Source organism: Ovis aries, chromosome Y (assembly GCF_016772045.2).
Source record: "Ovis aries strain OAR_USU_Benz2616 breed Rambouillet chromosome Y, ARS-UI_Ramb_v3.0, whole genome shotgun sequence".
Lineage (NCBI taxonomy): Eukaryota > Metazoa > Chordata > Mammalia > Artiodactyla > Bovidae > Ovis > Ovis aries.
This window is the reverse complement of record NC_082741.1, coordinates 13,541,880-13,562,138: the sequence shown is the minus strand read 5'-3', so window position 1 is coordinate 13,562,138 and position 20,259 is coordinate 13,541,880. Positions and strand designations below refer to the sequence as shown.

The window sequence follows — 20,259 nt, the reverse complement described above, 5'->3', positions numbered from 1 at the left end:
TTTAGGTCTGACTGGTCTATTGTATCATTTAAAGTTTGCGTTTCTTTGCTAATTTTCTGTTTAGTTGATGTGTCCATGGGTGTGAGGGGGGCATTAAAGTCTCCCACTATTGTTGTGTTATTGTTAACTTCCCCGTTCATACTTGTTAGCATTTGTCTTACATATTGTGGTGCTCCTATGTTGGGTGCATATATATTTATAATTGTTATATCTTCTTCTTGGATTGATCCTTTGATCATTATGTAGTGGCCTTCTTTGTCTCTTTTCACAGCCTTTGTTTTAAAGTCTATTTTACGGATATGAGTATTGCCACTCCTGCTCCCTTTTGGTCTCTATTTGCGTGATACATCTTTTTCCAGCCCTTCACTTTAAGTCTGTATGTGTCCCTTGTTTTGAGGTGGGTCTCTTGTAGGCAGCATATATAGGGATCTTGTTTTTGTATCCATTCAGCCAGTCTTTGCCTTTTGGTTGGGGCATTCAACCCACTTACGTTTAAGGTAATTATTGATAAGTATGATCCCGTTGCCATTTACTTTATTGTTTTGGGTTCGGGTTTAAACACCCTTTTTGTGTTTCCTGTCTAGAGAATATCCTTTACCATTTGTTGGAGAGCTGGTTTGGTGGTGCTGAATTCTCTCAGCTTTTGCTTGTCTGTAAAGCTTTTGATTTCTCCTTTGTATTTGAATGAGATCCTTGCTGGGTACAGCAATCTGGGCTGTAGGTTATGTTCTTCCTTCACTTTAAGTATGTCTTGCCATTCCCTCCTGGCCTGAAGAGTTTCTATTGAAAGATCAGCTGTTATCGGTATGGGAATCCCCTTGCGCGTTATTTCTTATTTTTCCCTTGCTGCTTTTAATATTTATTCTTCGTGTTTGCTCTTTGTTAATTTGATTAATATGTGTCTTGGGGTGTTTTGCCTTGGGTTTATCCTGTTTGGGACTCTCTGGCTTTCTTGGAACTGGATGATTATTTCCTTCCCCCTTTTAGGGAAGTTTTCAACTATTATCTCCTTAAGGATTTTCTCATGGTCTTTCTTTTGGTCTTCTTCTTCTGGGACTCCTATAATTCGAATGTTGGAGCGTTTCATATTGTCCTGGAGGTCTCTGAGATTGTCCTCATTCCTTTTAATTCGTTTTTCTTTTTTCCTCTCTGATTCATTCCTTTCTACCATTCTGCTTCACTAATCCTATCTTCTGCCTCCTCGTTATTCTACTATTTGTTGCCTCCAGAGTGTTTCTGATCTCATTTATTGAGTCCTTCATTATATATTGACTCTTTTTAAATTTCTTCTAGGTCCTTGATAAACCTTTCTTGCATCTTCTCAGTCCTTGTCTCCAGGCTATTTATCTGTGATTCCACTTTGATTTCAAGATTTTGGATCATTTTCAGTATCAATATTCAGAATTCTTTCTCAGGTAGATTCCCTATCTCTTCCTCTTTTGTTTGGTTTGGTGGGCATTTCTCCTGTTCCTTTACCTGCTGAGTATCCCTCTGTCTCTTCATCTTGGTTATATTGCTTCGTTTGGGGTGGCTTTTCTATATTCTGGGAATTTGTGGAGTTCTCTTTATTATGGAGTTTCCTCACTGTGGGTGGGGTTGTATCAGTGGCCTGTCAAGATTTCTTGGTTAGGGAGGCTTGTGTTGGAGTTCTGGTAGGTGAGGCTGGAATGCTTCTCTCTGGAGTGCAAGGGAGTGACCCGTAATGGGTTATGAGACGCCAATGGTTTTGGAGTAACTTTGAGCTGCCTGTATATTGAGGCTCAGGGCTGTCTTCCTGTGTTGCTGGAGAATTTGCATGGTGTGTCTTGCTCTGGAAAATGTTGGCCCTTGGGTGGTGCTTGGTTTCAGTGTAGGTATGGAGCCATTTGATGAGCTCCTATCGATTGATGTTCCCTGGAGTCAGGAGTTCTCTGATGTTCTCAGGGTTTGGACTTAAGCCTCCTGCTTCTGGTTTTCAGTTTTATTGTTACAGTAGCCTCAAGACTTCTCCACCTATACACACCAATGATGAAACATCTAGCTTAAAGATGAAAAGTTTCTCTACATTGAGGGACACCCAGAGAGGTTCACTGAGTTACATGGAGAAGAGAAGAGGGGGGAGGGGGTAGTTAGAGGTGACTGGAATGAGATGAAGTGGGATCAAAAGAGGAGAGAGCAAGCTAACCAGCAATCACTTGCTTATGTGCGTTCCACAGTCTGGACCGCTCAGAGGTATTCACGGAGTTATACAGGGAAGAGGAGAGGGAGGAAGTAGACAGAGGTGGCCAGGAGGATAAAAGAGGGAAATGAAAAGCAGAGAGACAGATCCAGCCAGTAACCAGTTCCTTAAGTGTTCTCCACCATCTGGAACACAGAGATTCACAGAGTTGGGTAGAGAAGAGAAGGGGGAGGGAAGAGACAGAGGTCACCTGGTGGAGAAAAAGGAGAGTCCGAAGGAGGAGGAGTGGTCAATCCAGTAATCTCGCTCTCAGCTAAAATTGGGTAGTGAAGTTTGGGTTTTTAAATGTACAAAATTGACAACAAATACCGAAAATCAAAGATTAAAAATTTAGAGTAGATGTTGGATTTTCAAAAATACAATATTAAAGAAAAGAAGAAGAAGCAGGGGAAAAAAAGCCACAAGAATTATTAAAACAACAACAACCGCACAAAGACTATATACGTCGTTTGCTTTAAATAATAGGGTCTGGTTTTTTTGTTGTTGTTGTTGTTGTTTTTTTAAGTAATAGTAGGTTACAAAAATAAAAAATAAAGGATAAATAGAGGACGTAAATATTTTTAAAAGTTAAAAAAAAGGAAGAAGAAGAAGAAGAAAAATAAAAGAAGAAAAAACTACCACACAACCACATCAACAAAAAAGAAAAAAGAAAAATAAATGATCGTAAAAATAATAAAGATATTTCCGGCCCTTTGTCTGGTGTTGTGGGCAGTGTGGGGTTACTTCCAAGACGGTTCCCTCCATTTAATTTCTTCTGTTTGCTGGTCTCTTCAGTGTCTGATTTCCGTCCTGACAGAGGAGGGGTGGTGGTGGACACTTTTTTTTTTTTTTTTTTTTAAGGCTCCCTTGTTCAGTCACGCTGTGGGGAGGGAGGGATGCTGCAAACAAATAACACTGGAGCATGCTCGCAGTGTCTCAGCCCCGCTGGGCCTGCCCCTGCTCATGGCACACACCGCTCAGAATCTATGTTGCTCCACCAGGAGCAGCCTGAGGCCGGCCCTAGGCTGCATGCACCTCCCCGGTCTACGCCACTCAGGTTCGGCGCTCAGGTAGCCCTCAGAGACGCAGATTCGGTTGGGACTGCGTTTTGTGCCCTTCCCACGTCTGAGTAGCTCAGGTGTTTGGCAAGCGCGGTCGCTGCAACTTATTGCCTTTCCCGTCTCTGCTGCTCAGTTTTCTGGATGTATGGCTGGCGCCCATTGTGAGGTGGATGGTGACTGTCCAGAACCCCCAGAAGTCTTAGCAAAGAAGACTTCTTGCACTTTTGTAGGTAAAGTCTCTCCGGGGCTGCGATGGCCCCCTTCCAGCCCTTACAGCTCTGGCTGCCTGTCACCGGCAGGGGATGGTCTGTAACCGGCTATTTCTGTTCCATCCTTTGTTCTGTGTGTGGTCCTGGTGGTGTCTTATGTTCAAGCTTTTCACGTGGTAGCTATCCCACAGTCTGGTTTGCTAGCCCAAGTTAGTTCGTTCTCATTACACATGGGGCGTTCCTGCCTGATTCTTAAAAAGCACTGCAGCCCGCACCTCCCATGCCTCCCTGCTCTGCCCCCACTTGCTAGTGTCGGATGCAGGCGTCTGCACTGCTTTTCCGCTGGGAGAGTTACAGTTGGGCTTGTAATCTGTTGGGTTTAATTATTTATTTATGCTTCCTTCCTGCTATGTTGCCCTCTGTGCTTCCAAGGCTCACCACAGACTCGGCAGGGAGAGTGTTTCTTGGTGTTTGGAGACCTCTCTTCTTAAGATTCCCTTCCCGGGATGGGATTCCCTTCCCAGGATGGAGCTCCCTTCCTACCTCCTTTGTCTCTTTTTTCATCTTTTTTATTTTTTCCTACCTGTTTTTGAAGACAATGATCTGCTTTTCCGGGTGCCTGATGTCCTCTGCCAGCATTCAGAAGTTGTTTTGTGGAATTTGCTCAGCGTTGAAATGTTCTTTTGATGAATTTGTGAGGGAGAAAGTGGTCTCCCTGTCCTATTGCTCCGCCAGCTTTACAATATTTCTTAATCAAATGGAATTTGACAGGGGGTGTGCACGGGGGATGGCATAGCGTATGATGTGAGTGAGGGGATACGGTCACACCAAATAGAATCTGGGGGCATAGTTCCCTAATGGGAATAGAACTCGTGCCCCTGCAGTGAAAGCACAGAGTCCTCCTCACTGAACTGCCAGGGGAGTTCCTGGAATTGATTTAATGAAAGATACCTAATTAGGATCTGGTGACATTTTACATTGTAGTGTGTTACCAGTGATTATAGTTCATATCATTTTATAGGTTTGTGATTTTACTAGCTTAAAATTTTGGGGGGGTTCTTTTTGTTTTAAAAGCTAAAAACTGTTTTATAATTCCATGGAATTAAAAAAAAAATCTGTGGAATATTTTAAATAGTGGTGGCTTTTTTCTGAATGTGAATGTTTGGCTCCATTGAACTGAATGGTAATAACATTTGTTGAAGAGACACAGAGTGAAAGGTATGTAGTTTTGTTAAGTGACATAACAGCACCCATTGCATGAGTTATTGGTTGGAGTTTGGAGACAGACTGTGTTGGGCTAACCTCCTTATTCCTGTTTTCATCCCTTGAATAATAATCAGAGGCTTTCTCTGAGGAAAGCGGGGCCAGCTGTCAGGCTCCTAAGTATCTACTGGCCAGCAGAGCTAGGATTAAACACAGCAACTGGTAGATACGGGATGGGGCAAGAGGTCACCTTGCCTCTTTTTTTTTTTTTTTTTCTTCTGCCTGGAGAGATGCTTGTCCTGGTACAAGTAAGGCCAAAGCTGTGTCTTCATGGCCAGAGGATGTCTCTGATCCTGCCTTGGGTTCTCCTAGGGTGGAGGGACAGCAGGGTCTCCCCAGTTCCTTGGCCAGAGAAGAACACACCCCTCCTTGCTCTCTGACATCCCCCAAGGACTCACACTAGAGTAGTTTCTTCAGAATGGGTGTCCAGGACCCACCCCAACTCCTGGACCTGGCCGATCTGAGCCTGCCATGGAATGAGGCCTTGGCCATCGTGGCCCTGGAGGGGCTGCCCCTAGAGCTCTTCCCACCACTGTTTATGGTGGCCTTTGCCGGGAGGCACACCCAGGCCCTGAATGTGGTGGTGCAGTCCAGGCCCTTCCCCTGCCTCTGCCTGGGGACCCTGATGAAGGAACACCAGCCTCATCTGGAGTCCTTCCAGGCTCCACTGGATGACCTGGACGTCCTGCTTGCTCAAGGGGTCCAACCCAGGTAAGGTCAACCTGGCAGACTGGTGGGGCCTGGGGGTGTGAGCAAGGTGCAGCCAGGGCAGGAAGATGAGGGGTTCACTTGGACAGGCATCCAGGTTACAGGACTGGTTGAGGGGCAGAAGGGACAAAAGGCATGTGCTCCCCACCAATATCCCTTAAGGTAGGGACCAAGGGGGTTCCTGAAGCCGGGGGAGCGGTGGTATATGGAGTGCAGAGCCCTCGCGGGGTCCTGGTGCCAGTCGGCCTCTGCACAGCTCAGCGTGTCCCCCGCGGCCCTGCAGGCGGTGGAAGCTGCAGCTGCTGAACTTGCACTGGAAAGCCCACCAGGATATCTGCACCATGTGATCCAGCAACATGGAGAGTGTCTGCTCGTTGCTGGAGCCCGAGCCAGCCCAGTCCATGCAGAAGAGGTGCAGGGTGGAGGCGCAGGTGGGCTAAAGCCGGCACAGGCCCCTGTGCCTCAAGGAGGACACCTGGAACCAGACGCTCAGCTGCCTGCTGAAGAAGGCAAAACAGGAGAAGCCTGGGGCACCTGAGCTGCCAGAAGCTCAGCATCTCCACCATGCCCACGCGGAGCATCAGGAGGATCCTGAAGGTGGTGCAGCTGGACTGTGTCGAGGACCTGGAGGTGCATTGCACCTGGAATCTGGCCACTTTGGAAAGGTTTGTGCTGCACCTGGGCCGGATGGGCAACCTGCCCTGGCTGCTGCTCTGGTGCATCCACGTGTTGCCGCACACAGCTCCCAAACAGGAGGAGCACTGCATCACCCAGCTCACGGCCCAGTTCCCGAACCTGCCCCACCTGTAGGAGCTCTACCTGAACTCCATCTCCTTCCTCGATAGCCACCTGCACCAGGTGCCCAGGTAAGGCATGGCGCCATCTCCGTAGACCAGAACGGGCCTGTCTCTTTCGTTACTGTCAGGATGTCTACTCTATGCCTGCTGTGGACATTGCCAGGGTGCCCGGGCCACTTGGAAGTCCTCACAATCCTGCCGCTCTGTCCCCGGGCATCTTGTCAGGTGACCTTCCTGGTTAGGGTCAGAGGAGTGGCCTAGGTTAGATGCTGTCAAAGCGGACTTCTTTCTGGGAGTCTGCATAGTGGCGGTCAGGTGTGATGCCCTTGGGAATTTTTTCTGAGAGAGTGATGTCTTAGCTGAGGCGATGACAAATAATTAAGCAAGGAGGACATTGGTCCATCAGGCATGAGGTTTGAAGTCCGAAGCTCTGTTTCTCCCTCCCACCTGCCACATTTGTCCTGAGCTGTTTTAGGTTCCAGGTGAGCTGGGGAAAGTAGGTGATTCTCGAGATGGCAAGGAGGGACCATGAGGGGAAACTGCACCTCCTAAGCAGTCGAGAGAAGATAAAAAGTTAAATAAGCATCATTGTTGAAGTGGCTCCAGTCTCTCTAAGTCCAAATCACAATTATTGTTTTCCTCTAAGACTTCCTTTCTGACTACATAGGAAATTCTCAGTAAGAGGTTATCGCTCTGCCTTGAACACAGTGATAAAATCTGAGAGGATGCGGCCTAGTCTGTCTGCATGAATGTGTTGCATTGATTCCCTTTTTGGCAGCTGAACTAAGTGTCCAGGAGTGAGCATCACTAGAAGGAACCTTCTTCCAAGGGACCCTCACTGCTAACCTCACCCAGGCCCTGGACTGGAGCATTTTCCCCAGTGGATTCAGCAGATGCAAATCCTCCATCTCGTACCCTGGGCAGTGCCAAAACGGGTTCACTGTGCAAAATCAGCCCCTGAGTCGTGGGTCATATTCACCCGCAGTCCACCTGGAGCCTCTGGGACCCACCAGCCCATGCCCGTTTTCCCACTGCTCAGCCGTGTCTGACTCTTTGGGACTCCATGGACTGTAGGCTGCCAGGCTTCTCTGCCTATGGAATTCTACAGCTGAGAATACTACAGCAGGTAACAGATCTCTTTTCCAGAAGATCTTCCCAATCCAGGGATTGAATTTGGGTCTCCTGCATTGCATGCACAACTGAGCAGCCAGGCAAGCCTCGAGTTTCTAAGAGACAACCCAACATCCCTGAATCCATTGTCTAAATGTGCTTTTATGTCACTCATATCCCCACAGGTTTTATTTTATTTTTTTACATGAATAAAAACTTTCACACACAAATATTTATTCAAAGGCTGATGGAAATCTGTTCCCAATCGTCAAAAAATGTCACTACTGAGTTCAGTGTTTCAGTGTTGAGTGTAACTTGGCATTTTTCTCCTTGGTGTCATTCATCTGTAACTTTTTTGTTGTTGTTGTTCATAAAACCTTAATCCTTAGGTATTTAGCTTAAGCCAAATGGTAAAGATAAAATTTCCTTCAAATCCTAGTTCTCTGCCACCCTGGCCATACTAAGGCTATTAACTAATTCTCTTTTCCCACCAGAGCTCTTTACTGAGACCAAGTCCTCTAAGAGTCAGAGGAGATTTAGCAACTAAACCAAATAACAGCACCCCTTCAGAGTGGTGGGCTCCAACTATACCGCTTTTTGTGACCGAAACAGCTGCGACTGGCATGGACTACCAAATTTTACTATAGTAATGTTCTGGAAATAAGCATTGCCTTGATTTGAGCTTTCCTGGTGGCTCAGATGGTAAGGAATCCACCTGCAATGCAGGAGGCTCAAGCTTAGTTCCTGAATCAGGAAGATCCCCTGGAGAAGGGAGTGAGTACCCACTCCAGTATTCTTTCCTGGAGAATTCCATAGAGGAGCCTGCTGGGATACAGTACAGGAAGTCATAAAGCATCAGATAGGACTGACTAACACTTTCACGTCACCTTTAATCCTGTAGGTAAGCAGGTGGTGCAAGTCGTCATTGATTGAGTTTCTCAATGTGTCATGATCCCATAGGTTTTGGTCCCTCTCTGTCCCACCCTTGCATTGAAGCTACAAAACCATCCCTTTATGATTTCTTACTCAGGGAATTCGAACTGAGGGAAGAAGCAGCAAGAAGCCAGACGCTCTGCACTGATTAGGTGAGGATGAAGGAGGAGAGTGAAAGAGCCAGCTTAAAACTACATATTAAAAACACTGAGATCATGGCATCTAGCCCCATTACTCCATGGTAAACAGAAGGAAAACGGTGGAAGTACTGACAGATTTCCTCTTCTTGGGCTGTACAATCACTGCAATGGTGATTGCAACCATGAGATCAAAAGACGGTTGCTTCTTGGCAGGAAAGCTATGACAAACCTAGACAGTGTGTTGAAAAGCAGAGATGTTACTCTGCCAACAAAGGTCTGTATAGTCAACGCTATGATCTTCCAAGTGGTCATGTATGGTTGTGAGAGCTGGACCACAAAGAAGGCAGAGTGCCAAAGAATTGTTGCCTTCGAGTTGTGGTGCTGATGAACACTCCTGGAAGTCCTTTGGACAGCAAGGAGTTCACACCAGTCAATCTTAAGGGAGATCAACCCTGAATACTTGTCAGAAGGATTGATGCTGAAGCTGAAGGTCCACTATATTGGTCATGTGATATAAGCAGCTGATTCACTGGGAAAGTCCCTGATGCTGGGCAAGATTGAGGGCAGAAGGAGAAGAGGGCAACAGAGAACGAGATGGCTGGATGGCATCACCAATGCAATAGACATGAACTTGGGCAAACTTCAGGAAATGGTGAGGGACAGGGAGGTCTGGTGTGCTGAAGTCCATGGGGTTGCAGATACAACTGGGCAAATGAACAACAACAATTTCTTGAGATAAAGCTGTTCCAGGGAGAGTATTAGAGGAAAAGATTTCTGAGAACAATGGAAGGGACAAGCTCTCCCCTAGAGACGGAGGAAGTGGGTAGAGGCTAGCCACCTGGATTAGTGCCCTCTTGAAAGATGTGCCTTTTGGACACCTTGTCGAGTTCACTTCTTACACGGCCCTGTCCCAAGGGCCTGATCTCCTCCTGGGTACCAGGTTCTCAGTTGGTGTGAGATGCTCAGCCTTGTTGGTGGACACTCAGGCTGACCACGTCACTCCACGGCCACAAGCCCCAGGGAGCTTCCTCCTTGACCACAGCAATGGACCTGGACTGGAGTTGGCCTTGGGGTTGTCCACAGCAGGAAAGGGGGGAACAGGTCATGTCTGTCTTTCTTTTTTTTGTTGTTGTTTCTTTTGTTTGCCAGCCAACACAGCTTTCAGGATCTTCGTTCCCCAACTGAGGATAGAATCCACGCCCTCAGCAGTGAAAGTGCAGAGTCCTAACCACCCCAGGACTACCAGAGAGTTCCCAGTAGGTCATTTCCTGAGCCTGGTGGATGCCCCAGAAGCCTGATGTTGGCTGCTGAGAGCCAGGCTTCTATGGGCCAGGCTTTGATGAAGTCACCAAATGTTCCTTTCTCCCTGACCTCTGGGAGACCTGTGACCGTGGCCCGTATCATAGAAACTTCTGGAGGTAGAGAGAAGTGAAGGATGACATACCCCCTCTCCACTCATATTCCTTTCCTGGCTACCCAATGCCTTCCAATAAATTCATCTGCCCTCAATCCATCTACAGAAAGCATGCTGTCCTCCTTCCCAGAAAGCTTCCCTGAAGAAGAGGTTGAAATCATGTCCTCTGCTTCTTCCTAACCTAACATGTGAAGGCTTTTCTGTACACTTGGTGACAAGATTCTGCTAGACAGCTTTGGGTTTCTTCCCCTTTTTTTTTTTTTTCCCCCCATTAAAACACATACTCTCCTTCACATCCAGGATGGTGTGAGCACAGGTCTCACTCTGTTCTCAAGGTTCTGTCCCTCAGAGTCTAGGAGAGAAACAAGCAAACAAGCAAACAAACAAACAAACAAAGGCGGGGTGGGGCAGAAAGAGGGTTGGGTGGGGACGTTTAGCAGTAGTGTCTGCAAGAAGGGGAGACAGAAAGAGGCTGAATCCTGGAAAGTCTGGGTGGGTGGTCATTTGTTGATGTTTGGGAGTCGGCTGGAAGCCGAGTCATCACCTGCATACCCCCTACTGTCCTTGAGGTGAGCCCTCTCTAGGGACTCCTGATCTAAAGAACACATTAATGTACTAAGGTGGCCACCAGAAATACACGAGACTTTAACAACAGGAAATTGTTTTCTCCCAGTTCTGGAGGCTAGAAATCCGGGATCAAGGTGTTGACAGTGTGGTGTCTCTGGAGATCTCTTTCCTTAATGAGCAGGCACCTACATTCTCGGGTCCTCCTGTCCCTTTATGTCCATGCATCCTTGATGCCTTGTGTGTCCTAATTTCCTCTTTATTTTCCGGCCATGCTGCTTTTCTTCTGGGTCTTAGTTTCCAGACCAGGGATTGAACTTGGGCCCTTGGCAGTGAAAGATCTGAGCCCTAACCACTGGCCTTCCAGGGAATTTCTCTCTCTCTTTTTATATAGAGAACCATCAGATTGGACTAGGGCCCACCCTAGTGACCTCATTTTAACTTAATCACCTCATTAAAGGCATAATCTACAGATAGGATTACATTCCAAAGTGTTGGGGGTTAGACACTCTACAGATTTTTTTTTAAATGAATTAATTTACTTGATGGCACCAGGTGTTAGTTGTGGTATATGGGGTCTTTGGTCTTCCTGGCAGCACATGGGATCTAGTTCCCTGACCACGGACAGAAGCCCAGCCCCCTGCACTGGGAGTGGAGAGTTTTAGCCACTGGACCTTTGGGAAAGTCCCCCCAACCTATGGATTTTGCAGGACACAATGAAGCCCCCAAACAGGGTTGATGGTAGGGTGATTTGCCTGGCTACACATTTGCACCCTACCTGCTCCTTAGAAATACCTGAGACCTTTAATAACGTTGACTCCCTGGTCCTATTCCTGGAGAAACTGAGTCTGTGGGTATGGAGTAAGATTGACAGGATCAATCAGAACATCAGTACTTTTCAAAAGCTCTCTAATACTCACTGTTTAATATGGACACCTTAAGCAGCCTGGGCAACAACTGGAGCTTGGGAGAAACTCAGACTCTCAGGCCCCACCCACAACCGTTGGATGAGAATGTGTTTTTGCACAAGACACATAGGCAATTCCTTAGATTCACTGACGGTTAAGAAGCACAGCCCAGGAGATTTGAAAGTGTGGCATCATTTTCATGGACTCATGCCAATGACCAGGCATGCTTCCGTCTTATGGATCCAGAAGGACCATGTAGTTTGTAAGGGCTGGAGAAAATGGACGTTTTGACTCTTGCAACTCAGAGCAAGTCTGTTGATGCCATGAAAGTAAATCTGGGATCAAATTTACTGATGAAAGTAAATGTTATTTGATGGCTTTTACTCTGGCAGCATACAAGAGATGGCAGCCAGAACAGAAGACTCACACAGCCTTTAAATGCCTCAGCTGCTTGAGTGTTCTAAAATATGTCAAGTTTATGACCCACCTGAGGAACCATCTAGAGCTTGAGAGGCAGAAGGGTGACAGCTGAGAAATCTACACTACCTGTCAGCACTGCCACCACCAGTTTCCCACCTTGTTCCAGCTGCAGTGTCACATGGAAAGTGTCCATGCTTCCTGGGAGCCCTCCACGGTCTGTAAAATCTGTGAATTGTCCTTCAAAACAGATCAGGTTCTATTACAGCACATGAAGGACAGTCACAAACCTGGCAAAATGCCCTATGTCTGCTGTGTTTGCAATTACAGATTGTCAGCCTTTGCCAATGTAGAGGCATATTTTAGAACATGGCATGGAAATATGAACAATTTGTTTGTCTGTTTTGCCTCAAAATTTTCAAACAGGTGACATCCTTTGTAAGTCACGCTTGGAGGAACTGGAACAGGAGGGTCTTTCCGTGTTCCAAGTGCTGGCTGCAAAGTTTGAACGTGAAGGAAAAGACAGAGAACCAAACCAAGAATCATCGGTCATTCCAAAAGCCAGAGCACTTGGGAGGGTTGCCTCCTGAAACAGAGGTCATGATCCAAAGTTCAGTTCAGCTGGGACTGAGAGAGAGAGCATCCATCATTGTGAGGAACACTGACTCCAAAGTGCCACCCAGAAAAACCACAAAAAAGACTGACTGCGGACACGAAATATTCCGGACAGGTTGCAGCAAGAGATCTGGCCAAAAATTTATGTTCCACCCACCTCCAGAAATTCAAAAAAGCCCCACTGAGGTTCAGCCAGCTGTACATAAAGACCCTGCCTGGCTTTTGTTGTTCAGTTGCTCAGTCGTGTCTGACTCCCTGTGACCCCATGAACTTCTGTATGCCACGCTTCCCTGTCCATCACCATCCCCTGAAGCTTGCTCAAACTCATTCCGTTGGGTTGCTGATGCCACCCAACCGTCTCATCCTCTGTCATGCCTTCTGCTCCTGCCTTCAATATTTCCCAGGATCAAGGGTTTGGTTTCGTTTTGTTTTGTTTTGTTTTCCCAATGAGTTGACTCTTCCCATCAGGAGGCCAAAGCATTGGCGCTTCAGCATCCGTTTTTCCACTGAATATTCAGGGTTGATTTCCTTTAGGATTGACTGGTTGGATCTCCTTGCAGTCCAAGGGACTCTCAAGAATCTTCTCCATTCTCCAGCACCACAGTTTGAAAAGATCAATTCTTCAGCACTCAGCCTTCTTTATGGTGCAGCTCCTCCATCTGTATCTGACTACTGGAAAAATCACAGCTTTGACTTTATGGACATTTGTTGGCAAAGTAATGTCTCTTTCTTTTAATACACTGTCTAGCTTTGTCACAACTTTTCTTCCAAGGAGTGAGCATCTTTTAATTTCATGGCACCAGTAACCATCTATGGTTATTTTGTAGCCCAACTAAATAAAGTCTGGCTTTACTGTAACTGAGATTGTATTTGTTTCCTCTCTCTACTATCAAGTAGCTTTGAAATCTCCATGTTCCTTACTGGCCACTCTCTGCCCCTCAAAGTAACCACTTCTTTGACCTCTAGCACCAGGGATTCATTTTTCTTTGTTTCAAGTGTTAAATAAACAGAATCACACAATAGACTTTCTGTTCCCCTGGTCTTCGTTTTCCTTTAAATAAGTGAGATGCATTCTTATTGCATGTAGCTGTGGAACATTCTTTTTTGATTGCTGGGTAGAATTCCCTCAGATGAATTGGCATAGTCTTAGACGTCCATTTTACTGTGCCTGAAATTTAAGGCTCGTATTTTTCCTTATTGAATAAGCTGCCTATGAACGTTTTTGTGTCTTTCATTGTAATTTCTCTAGGATAGCTAAATCTATATGTCTCGACATGAGATTTTCTGACAACGCATGTGGTAGTGGTTTCGTTGCTAAGTAGTATTTAACTGTTACAACCCCATAGACTCGCCAACCAGGCTCCACTGTCCATAGGATTTCCCAGGCAAGAATACAACATTGGGTTGGCATTTTCTTCGCCAGAGGATTTTCCCGACCCAGGGTTCAAACCAAGGTCTCCTCCACAGCAGGCAGATGTTACTGACTTAGCCATTCTAACATGCAGGTACAGTCAAATGCTTTTTTGAAACTGATTGAAGCAGTGTGTATTTCCACTAACAGTACTGGCATTTCCATTTCTACTGAACACGTGGCATTGTCAGTCTGCTTCATCATATAACTGAGCAGGACCCTGCAGGGCTTTCCCAGTGATAGACCATCCCCTGCCCAACCCCCACCAACGTCCTCCCTTATTTGTAGAAACATTTCTGGTCCTAGACCTTCCATGAGTTTCAAAGAACAAATTTAATTAGAAGTGAAAAGCTGCAGAAACGAGAAAAACATCAAGCAAGACAAATAATAATTTGTTGTTGGGCAGTCGTGTTCATTCTTTGCGATCCCATGGACTGCGGAACACCAGGCTTCTCTGTCCTTCATCGTCTCCTGGAGCTTGCTCAAGCTCAAGTCCGTTGAGTGTGTGATGCTATCCAACCATCTCATTCTCTGTCATCCCCTCCTCCTTCTTTCAAACTTTTCCGGCATTAGGGTGTATTCTAATGAGTCAGCTCTCCCCATAAGGTGGTCAAAGTGTCGGGGCTTCACTTTCAGTATCATTCCTTACAGTGACTATTCAGTGATGATTTCCTGTAGGGCTGACTGGCTTGATCTCGCTGCCAGTCCAACAGACACTCAGGAATCTTCACCAACACCACAGTTCAAAAGCATCAATTCTTTGGTGCTCAGCCATCTTTACGCTCCAACTCTCACGTCCATACCTGACTAGTGGAAGAGCAATAGCCTGGACTACATGGATCTTTGCTGGCAAAGTAATTCTGCTTTTCCATATGCTTTCTAGATTTGTCACAGCTTTTCTTCGAAGGAGCAAGCATCTTTTAATTTCGTGGCTGCAGTCACCATCTGTAGTGATTTTAGAGCTCAAGAAAATAAATTCTGTCACTGTTTCCATTGTTTCTTCATCTATTTTCCATGAAGTGATGAGACCTTTGACTGTGTGAACCACAACAAACTCTGGAAAATCCTTAAAGAGATGGGAATACCAGACCATCTGACCTGCCTCCTGAGAAATCTGTATGCAGGTCAAGAAGCAAGAGTTAGAACTGGACATGGAACAAGTGACTGGTTCCAAATAGGGAAAGGAGTATGTCAGGATTATATACTGTTGCCCTGCTTATTTAACTTAATTGCAGAGTACATCATGAAAAACACTGGGCTGGATGAAGCACAATCTGGAATCACGATTGCTGGAGAAACAGTGACAACCTCAGATATGCAGAAGATGCCACCCTAATGGCAGAAAATGAAGAGCCTCTTGAGGATGGCAAAAGAGGAGAGTGAAGGACTGGCTTAAAACTCAAATTTCAAAAAATGAAGTTCACAACATCTGGTCCTATCGCTTTATGGCAAAGAAATGGTGAAAAATTGAAAATAACAGCAGATTTTATTTTCTTGGACTCCAAAATTACTGTAGATGGTGAATGTGGCCACAAAATTAAAGGAAACTAGCTCCTTGGAAGAAAAGCTATGGCAAACATAGACAGCATTAAAAAAAAAAAAAAAAAAAAAAAAGCTAAGGCATCACTCTGCTGACCACAATTCTTATAGTCAAAGCTACGGTGGTTCAGACAGTAAGGAATTCACTTGCAATGTGGGAGACCTGGGTTCGATCATGGGAATGACATCCCTGTAGTCCAGTGGAAATACTCGGTGCTCCCAGATTAGGGCGTCCAAGTTCATTCCCTGGTCGGGGTATTAGATCCCACATATTGCAACTAAAAATACCACATGTGACAATTAAAATTCCTGCTGCCACATGCTACAATGAAGATTGAAGGGTCCTTGTGCTGGAACTAAAAGCAAGCGCAGCCAAAAGTAAATGAATAAATATTTGAAAGAAAGAAAGAAAAATATATGAGAAATCCCTGTTGGTTCATTGGTTAGGACTTGATGCTTTCATTGTCAATGGCCAGGGTTCAACACCTGGTTGCGGAACTAAGATCCCACAGGTTCTGTGGCATGACCAAACAAAAACCCAGAAAGATAACTGAGGCGTACAGGACTCCCAAAGTTTGAAAACGAAGCAATATCACTGCAAACAGGCTGAGGATACAGTAAGGATTGCCAGGAACCCAAAGTGCAAAAGTGGCATGTCTGTAATTCACAAGCCTCTTTAATGTTGTGTTTTAGGCTCTTCCTTCTCCTGCTTCTGAACCTAAATAACTTATTGCTCCTAAGAGAAATTGTTATGGGAAAAGCACTATTTGAACTGAATGATAGTGAAAATAGCAAATTTTTGAGACAGAACTAAAGCAGTTTCACGTGTTAATATGCACTACATTTGAAAAGAAGAAAGGTTGGCAAAACAATCACCTAAGTCAGTGCTATTCACAGACATTTCTGCAGCAATAGAAATTTTTTTTAATAATTGTTACATGTATTCCCTAATAAGGGCAATCAGCTTTTCACATATATAAATGCTTATGTTTCTTTTCTGTGAGGTGTTCTGCTTATATTCTTTATCTGAATTATCAGATGGAGTGTTCATCTGGCAGGGTTTTTGTTTGTTTGTTTGTTTGTTTGGCCTTGCTGTGAGGATTAAGGGATCTTAGATCTTCAACCAGGGATTGACTCTCTGGCCCCTGCAGTAGAAGCACAAATCTCTAACAACCGGATCACTAAGGAATTCTCAATAAAAATATTTTCTATGTCCTTGTCTAATATGCCACTTTCCAAATGTTAAAATGCAGCCAGTGTGACTGAGGTATTAAATCTTTGTGTGTGTTCAGCGGCTTCAGTCTGCCCAGCTCTTTGCAACCCCATCAGTGTAGTGCACCAGGCTCCTCTGTCCATGGGATTCTCCAGACAATAATACTGGAGTGGGTTGCCATTTCCCTTTCCGGGGGTTCTTCTTGACCCAGGGGTTGAACCCACGTTGTTTACATCTCCTGTATTGGCAGGCAGGTACTTTACCACTAGCACCAACTGGGAAACCTATTAAATCTTTACTTTAATTAATTTAAAATTAAAAGATATGGCTAGAAGGACCAGATCTTCCTTATAAATGAGTTTCAATTAACTTGTGTACACAGTAATTTGTGTATCTCTTAGATATTTTCCTCAAGATGAGATTCCATGCCCCTCCCTAAATGTAGGCTGTGTTTAGTGGCTTGTTTCCAAGAACAGAATATGTCAGTAGGAAGGAGACAACTTTATAGCAGAGGAACTAGTGGCAAGTCATTTTGATAGTATGAATCCTTGAGGGGAAGTGATGAGAAAGATATTTTGCCTTGGAGGTATAGTTCTAAAATTATATAAACCCCAGGGCAATCAGGAGAAACATACCAAACCCATATAGAGAGTCATTCTGCAAAATACCTGTCCCTGGAGGACTCCTGAAAACTGTCAAAAGTCATGAAAAACAAGGAAAGTGTAAGAAACTGCTACAGACCAGAGTAAGCTAAGGGAGGTATCTGTTGCTTTTTGCTATATATTCTCATGCAGGTCAGTATCCTATATGGGAATATGAAACTGGGAAAGAACATTTGTGGAAAAACCGGTAAAATTTGAGAAAACCCTGGAACTTAGTTAAAGGTACCCTACTGAAAGATGCTGGCATAATTGTGAAGCATAAAGGAAGTCATTTCACATATATACTTTTTAGACATTGCCAGTATTTTCTCTACATAACACCCACTTAATCTTGACTTCACTGAGAAGGAAATTTGAAGTACGGTATACTTAACTGAATGGAAATCTTCAAATACAAAGGATCAGTAATATTTAGACTGTGTCATCTGACTATAATGCAATAATGAGAAATTGACCAAGAAACATCTTTTAAAATGCCATTCACTTGGAAAATATAAATAACTATATTAATACATGATATATCTCTCTATGGAATTTTCACGCAAGGATCCTGGAACAGATTGCCATTATTTTCTCCAGGGGATCCTCCTGACCCAGGATCGAACCCAGGCCTCTTGTGTCTCCTTCATTGGCTGGAAAGTGATGTACCAGTTGAGTGACCAGGGAAGCCCGTACAATATATAGTCTTGTCTTTAGAAGAGAATATTAGATATACTTGAAAGTGAATGATAATGAACATTCTATTCGGCAAAAATTGTGGGACATAGTTAAATTTGTACGGAGAAACAATGGAAACAACAACAGACTTTATTTTCTTGGGGTCCAAAATGATTGTGGATGGTGAATGCAGCCATGAGCTTAAAAGCTATGTGGCCCTTGGAAGAAAAGCTATGACAAACCTAGACAGCATATTAAAAAGCAGAGACATTTCTTTGCTGACAAAGTCCACCTAGTCACAGCTATGGTTTTTCCGGCAGTCATGTATGGGTGTGACAGCTGGACCATAAAGAAGGTGGAGTGCCGAAGAATTGATGCTTTTGAACTGTGGTGTTGGAGAAGACTCTTGAGAGTCCCTTGGACAGCAAGATCCAACCAGTCAATCCTAAGGGCAATCAACTCTGACTATTCACTGGAAGGACTGATGCTGAATCTGATGATCCAATAGTTTGGCCACCTGATGTGAAAAGCCAACTCATTGGAAAAGACTTGATGCTGGGAAAGACTGGGCAGGAGAAGAAGTGGGCAGCGAAGGATGAGATGTATGGAGGGTATCACCAACTCAATGGACATGAGTTTGAGCAAACTCCAGGAGACAGTGAAGGACAGGGAAGCCTGGTGTGCTGCATGCAGTCCATGGCGTAGCAAAGAGTCCAACATGACTGAGGGACTGAACAACAGCAACAAATTAAGGTAAATTTATAGCATTAGATATAAGAGAAATGAGAGTTACAAATAATCATCTCAAAAAGTTGTAAGGATGAGCAACAGAACAAACTTATAGCGATATGAAGGAATGAAATTAGTAAAGAATGAAAAATGAATACATTAGAGAGAAAATATTGTAACAAAACCAAAACTTTATTCTCCCATGTGACTACTAGGAGACTTCCAGCAGAACAGGGCATTTAAAAAAGACTCTGTGAAGGGCCAAAAAAGAAATATGTTAGGCTTTGCGAATATGATCATTGGCGATTAATTAAGTTTTCAGCCATAGATAATAACCAAAGAAACTGGCAAGTCCCTGTTCCAACTTTAACGACTCCGAAAATTGAATTTCACACAATTTTCACGTCAGAAAATAAAATTCTTTTTGGTTTTCCTCAGCCATTAAAAGTGGAAAGCTCTAAAATTAAAAAAAAGAAAAAGGAAGAAGAAGAAGAAAGAAGAAGGAGAAAAAGGAGGAGGAGAAAGGGGGAGGAGGAGGAGGAGGAGAAGGAGAAAGAAGGAAGAAGGAAGAAGGAGGAAGAAGAAAGAAGAAGAACAAGAAAGTAAAGCTCATTCTCAGCTCACAATAACCTTGCAAAAACAGGGGCAGGCATTGATTGAAATGTAATTCCAAGAGGAGGGGCTTCAAGATCCACTATATGGTCAAGTTCCTTAAGCAAAGAACTTGCTTAAGGGAGGTCACCCCTGAGGGCTGTGACTGCTGGACACCATCACTGGACTTGCCTGGTAGACTTGGAGGCCGTTCCCAGCCCTGTGCCCTGGAGACTGTGCCATCTGTTTTTTCCTTCTTTCCCATTCGGTGAGTTGAGCAAATCTTGACCCAAGACCCTTGAGATTCAGATTCAGCCTGACCACGCCCACAGCGGGTGTTTTTATGAGGTTGGGGCTTGGGGGGGTGGGGTGCATCACCCGCGCATGCGCCCAACTCGGCCTCGCGGCCAATCAGATTGCAGGCGCCGACACCTGGCAGCCAATCATCGGAGGCAGCCTGCACGCCTGTAGGGGGAGCTGAGGCGGCGCCCCAGACCTGAGGAGGCCCCATCGCCTCAGGCTCGCCTCCTCAGGCTTAATCCGGGCACTGCCTAGGGCAGGTGAGCGGCAGGCAGTTCTGTCACCTCCGCCAATGGGGACCGGTAAGGACTGGAGCGTGGTTCAGCCAAAGCGGCGCCTGACGGCTAAAGGGAGGGTTTCTCGGGTCCCCACTCCCACGGGGCCTTCTCGGCGGGGCAGCTGGTGAGGGCCCGCGGGCCCTCAGGAGGGAGCGTGCGGCAGGACCCACGGGCCTCAGGCTCCTTTTGCCCTCTCCCCTCTCTAGTCTGGGTGGATTCTTTTGCCCTCTCCCCTCTCTAGTCTGGGTGGATTCTGCTCTTCAGCAGCTTTCTTCCCCGGGGTGTAGGACAAGCCAGCTCGCAGAAAGGTCCTCTTAGGCCCCTGGCCCCCGGCATACCCCCAGTTCTCCTGTGGAACCTAATGTATTTAAACACACACACACACACACACACACACACACACACACAAATCTTCACGGCACAACCCGGTTCTGCACCCAGGCACAGTCAGGTGGGCGCAGCCAAAAAAAAAAAAAACCAAACTATCTAGTGGCCTCTTCACTGCCCTGGTGCTTTGGTCGTTTTCCTGTTTCCTCTGCCTCT

The 20,259-nt window shown here is 45.4% G+C and overlaps 1 pseudogene; it reads left to right on the top strand.

The window, feature by feature from the left end:
- Positions 1-6,125: 6,125 nt before the first annotated feature.
- On the top strand, positions 6,126-20,034 carry LOC132658920 (zinc finger protein 280A-like; annotated as a pseudogene).
- The last annotated feature ends 225 nt before the right edge of the window (positions 20,035-20,259 follow it).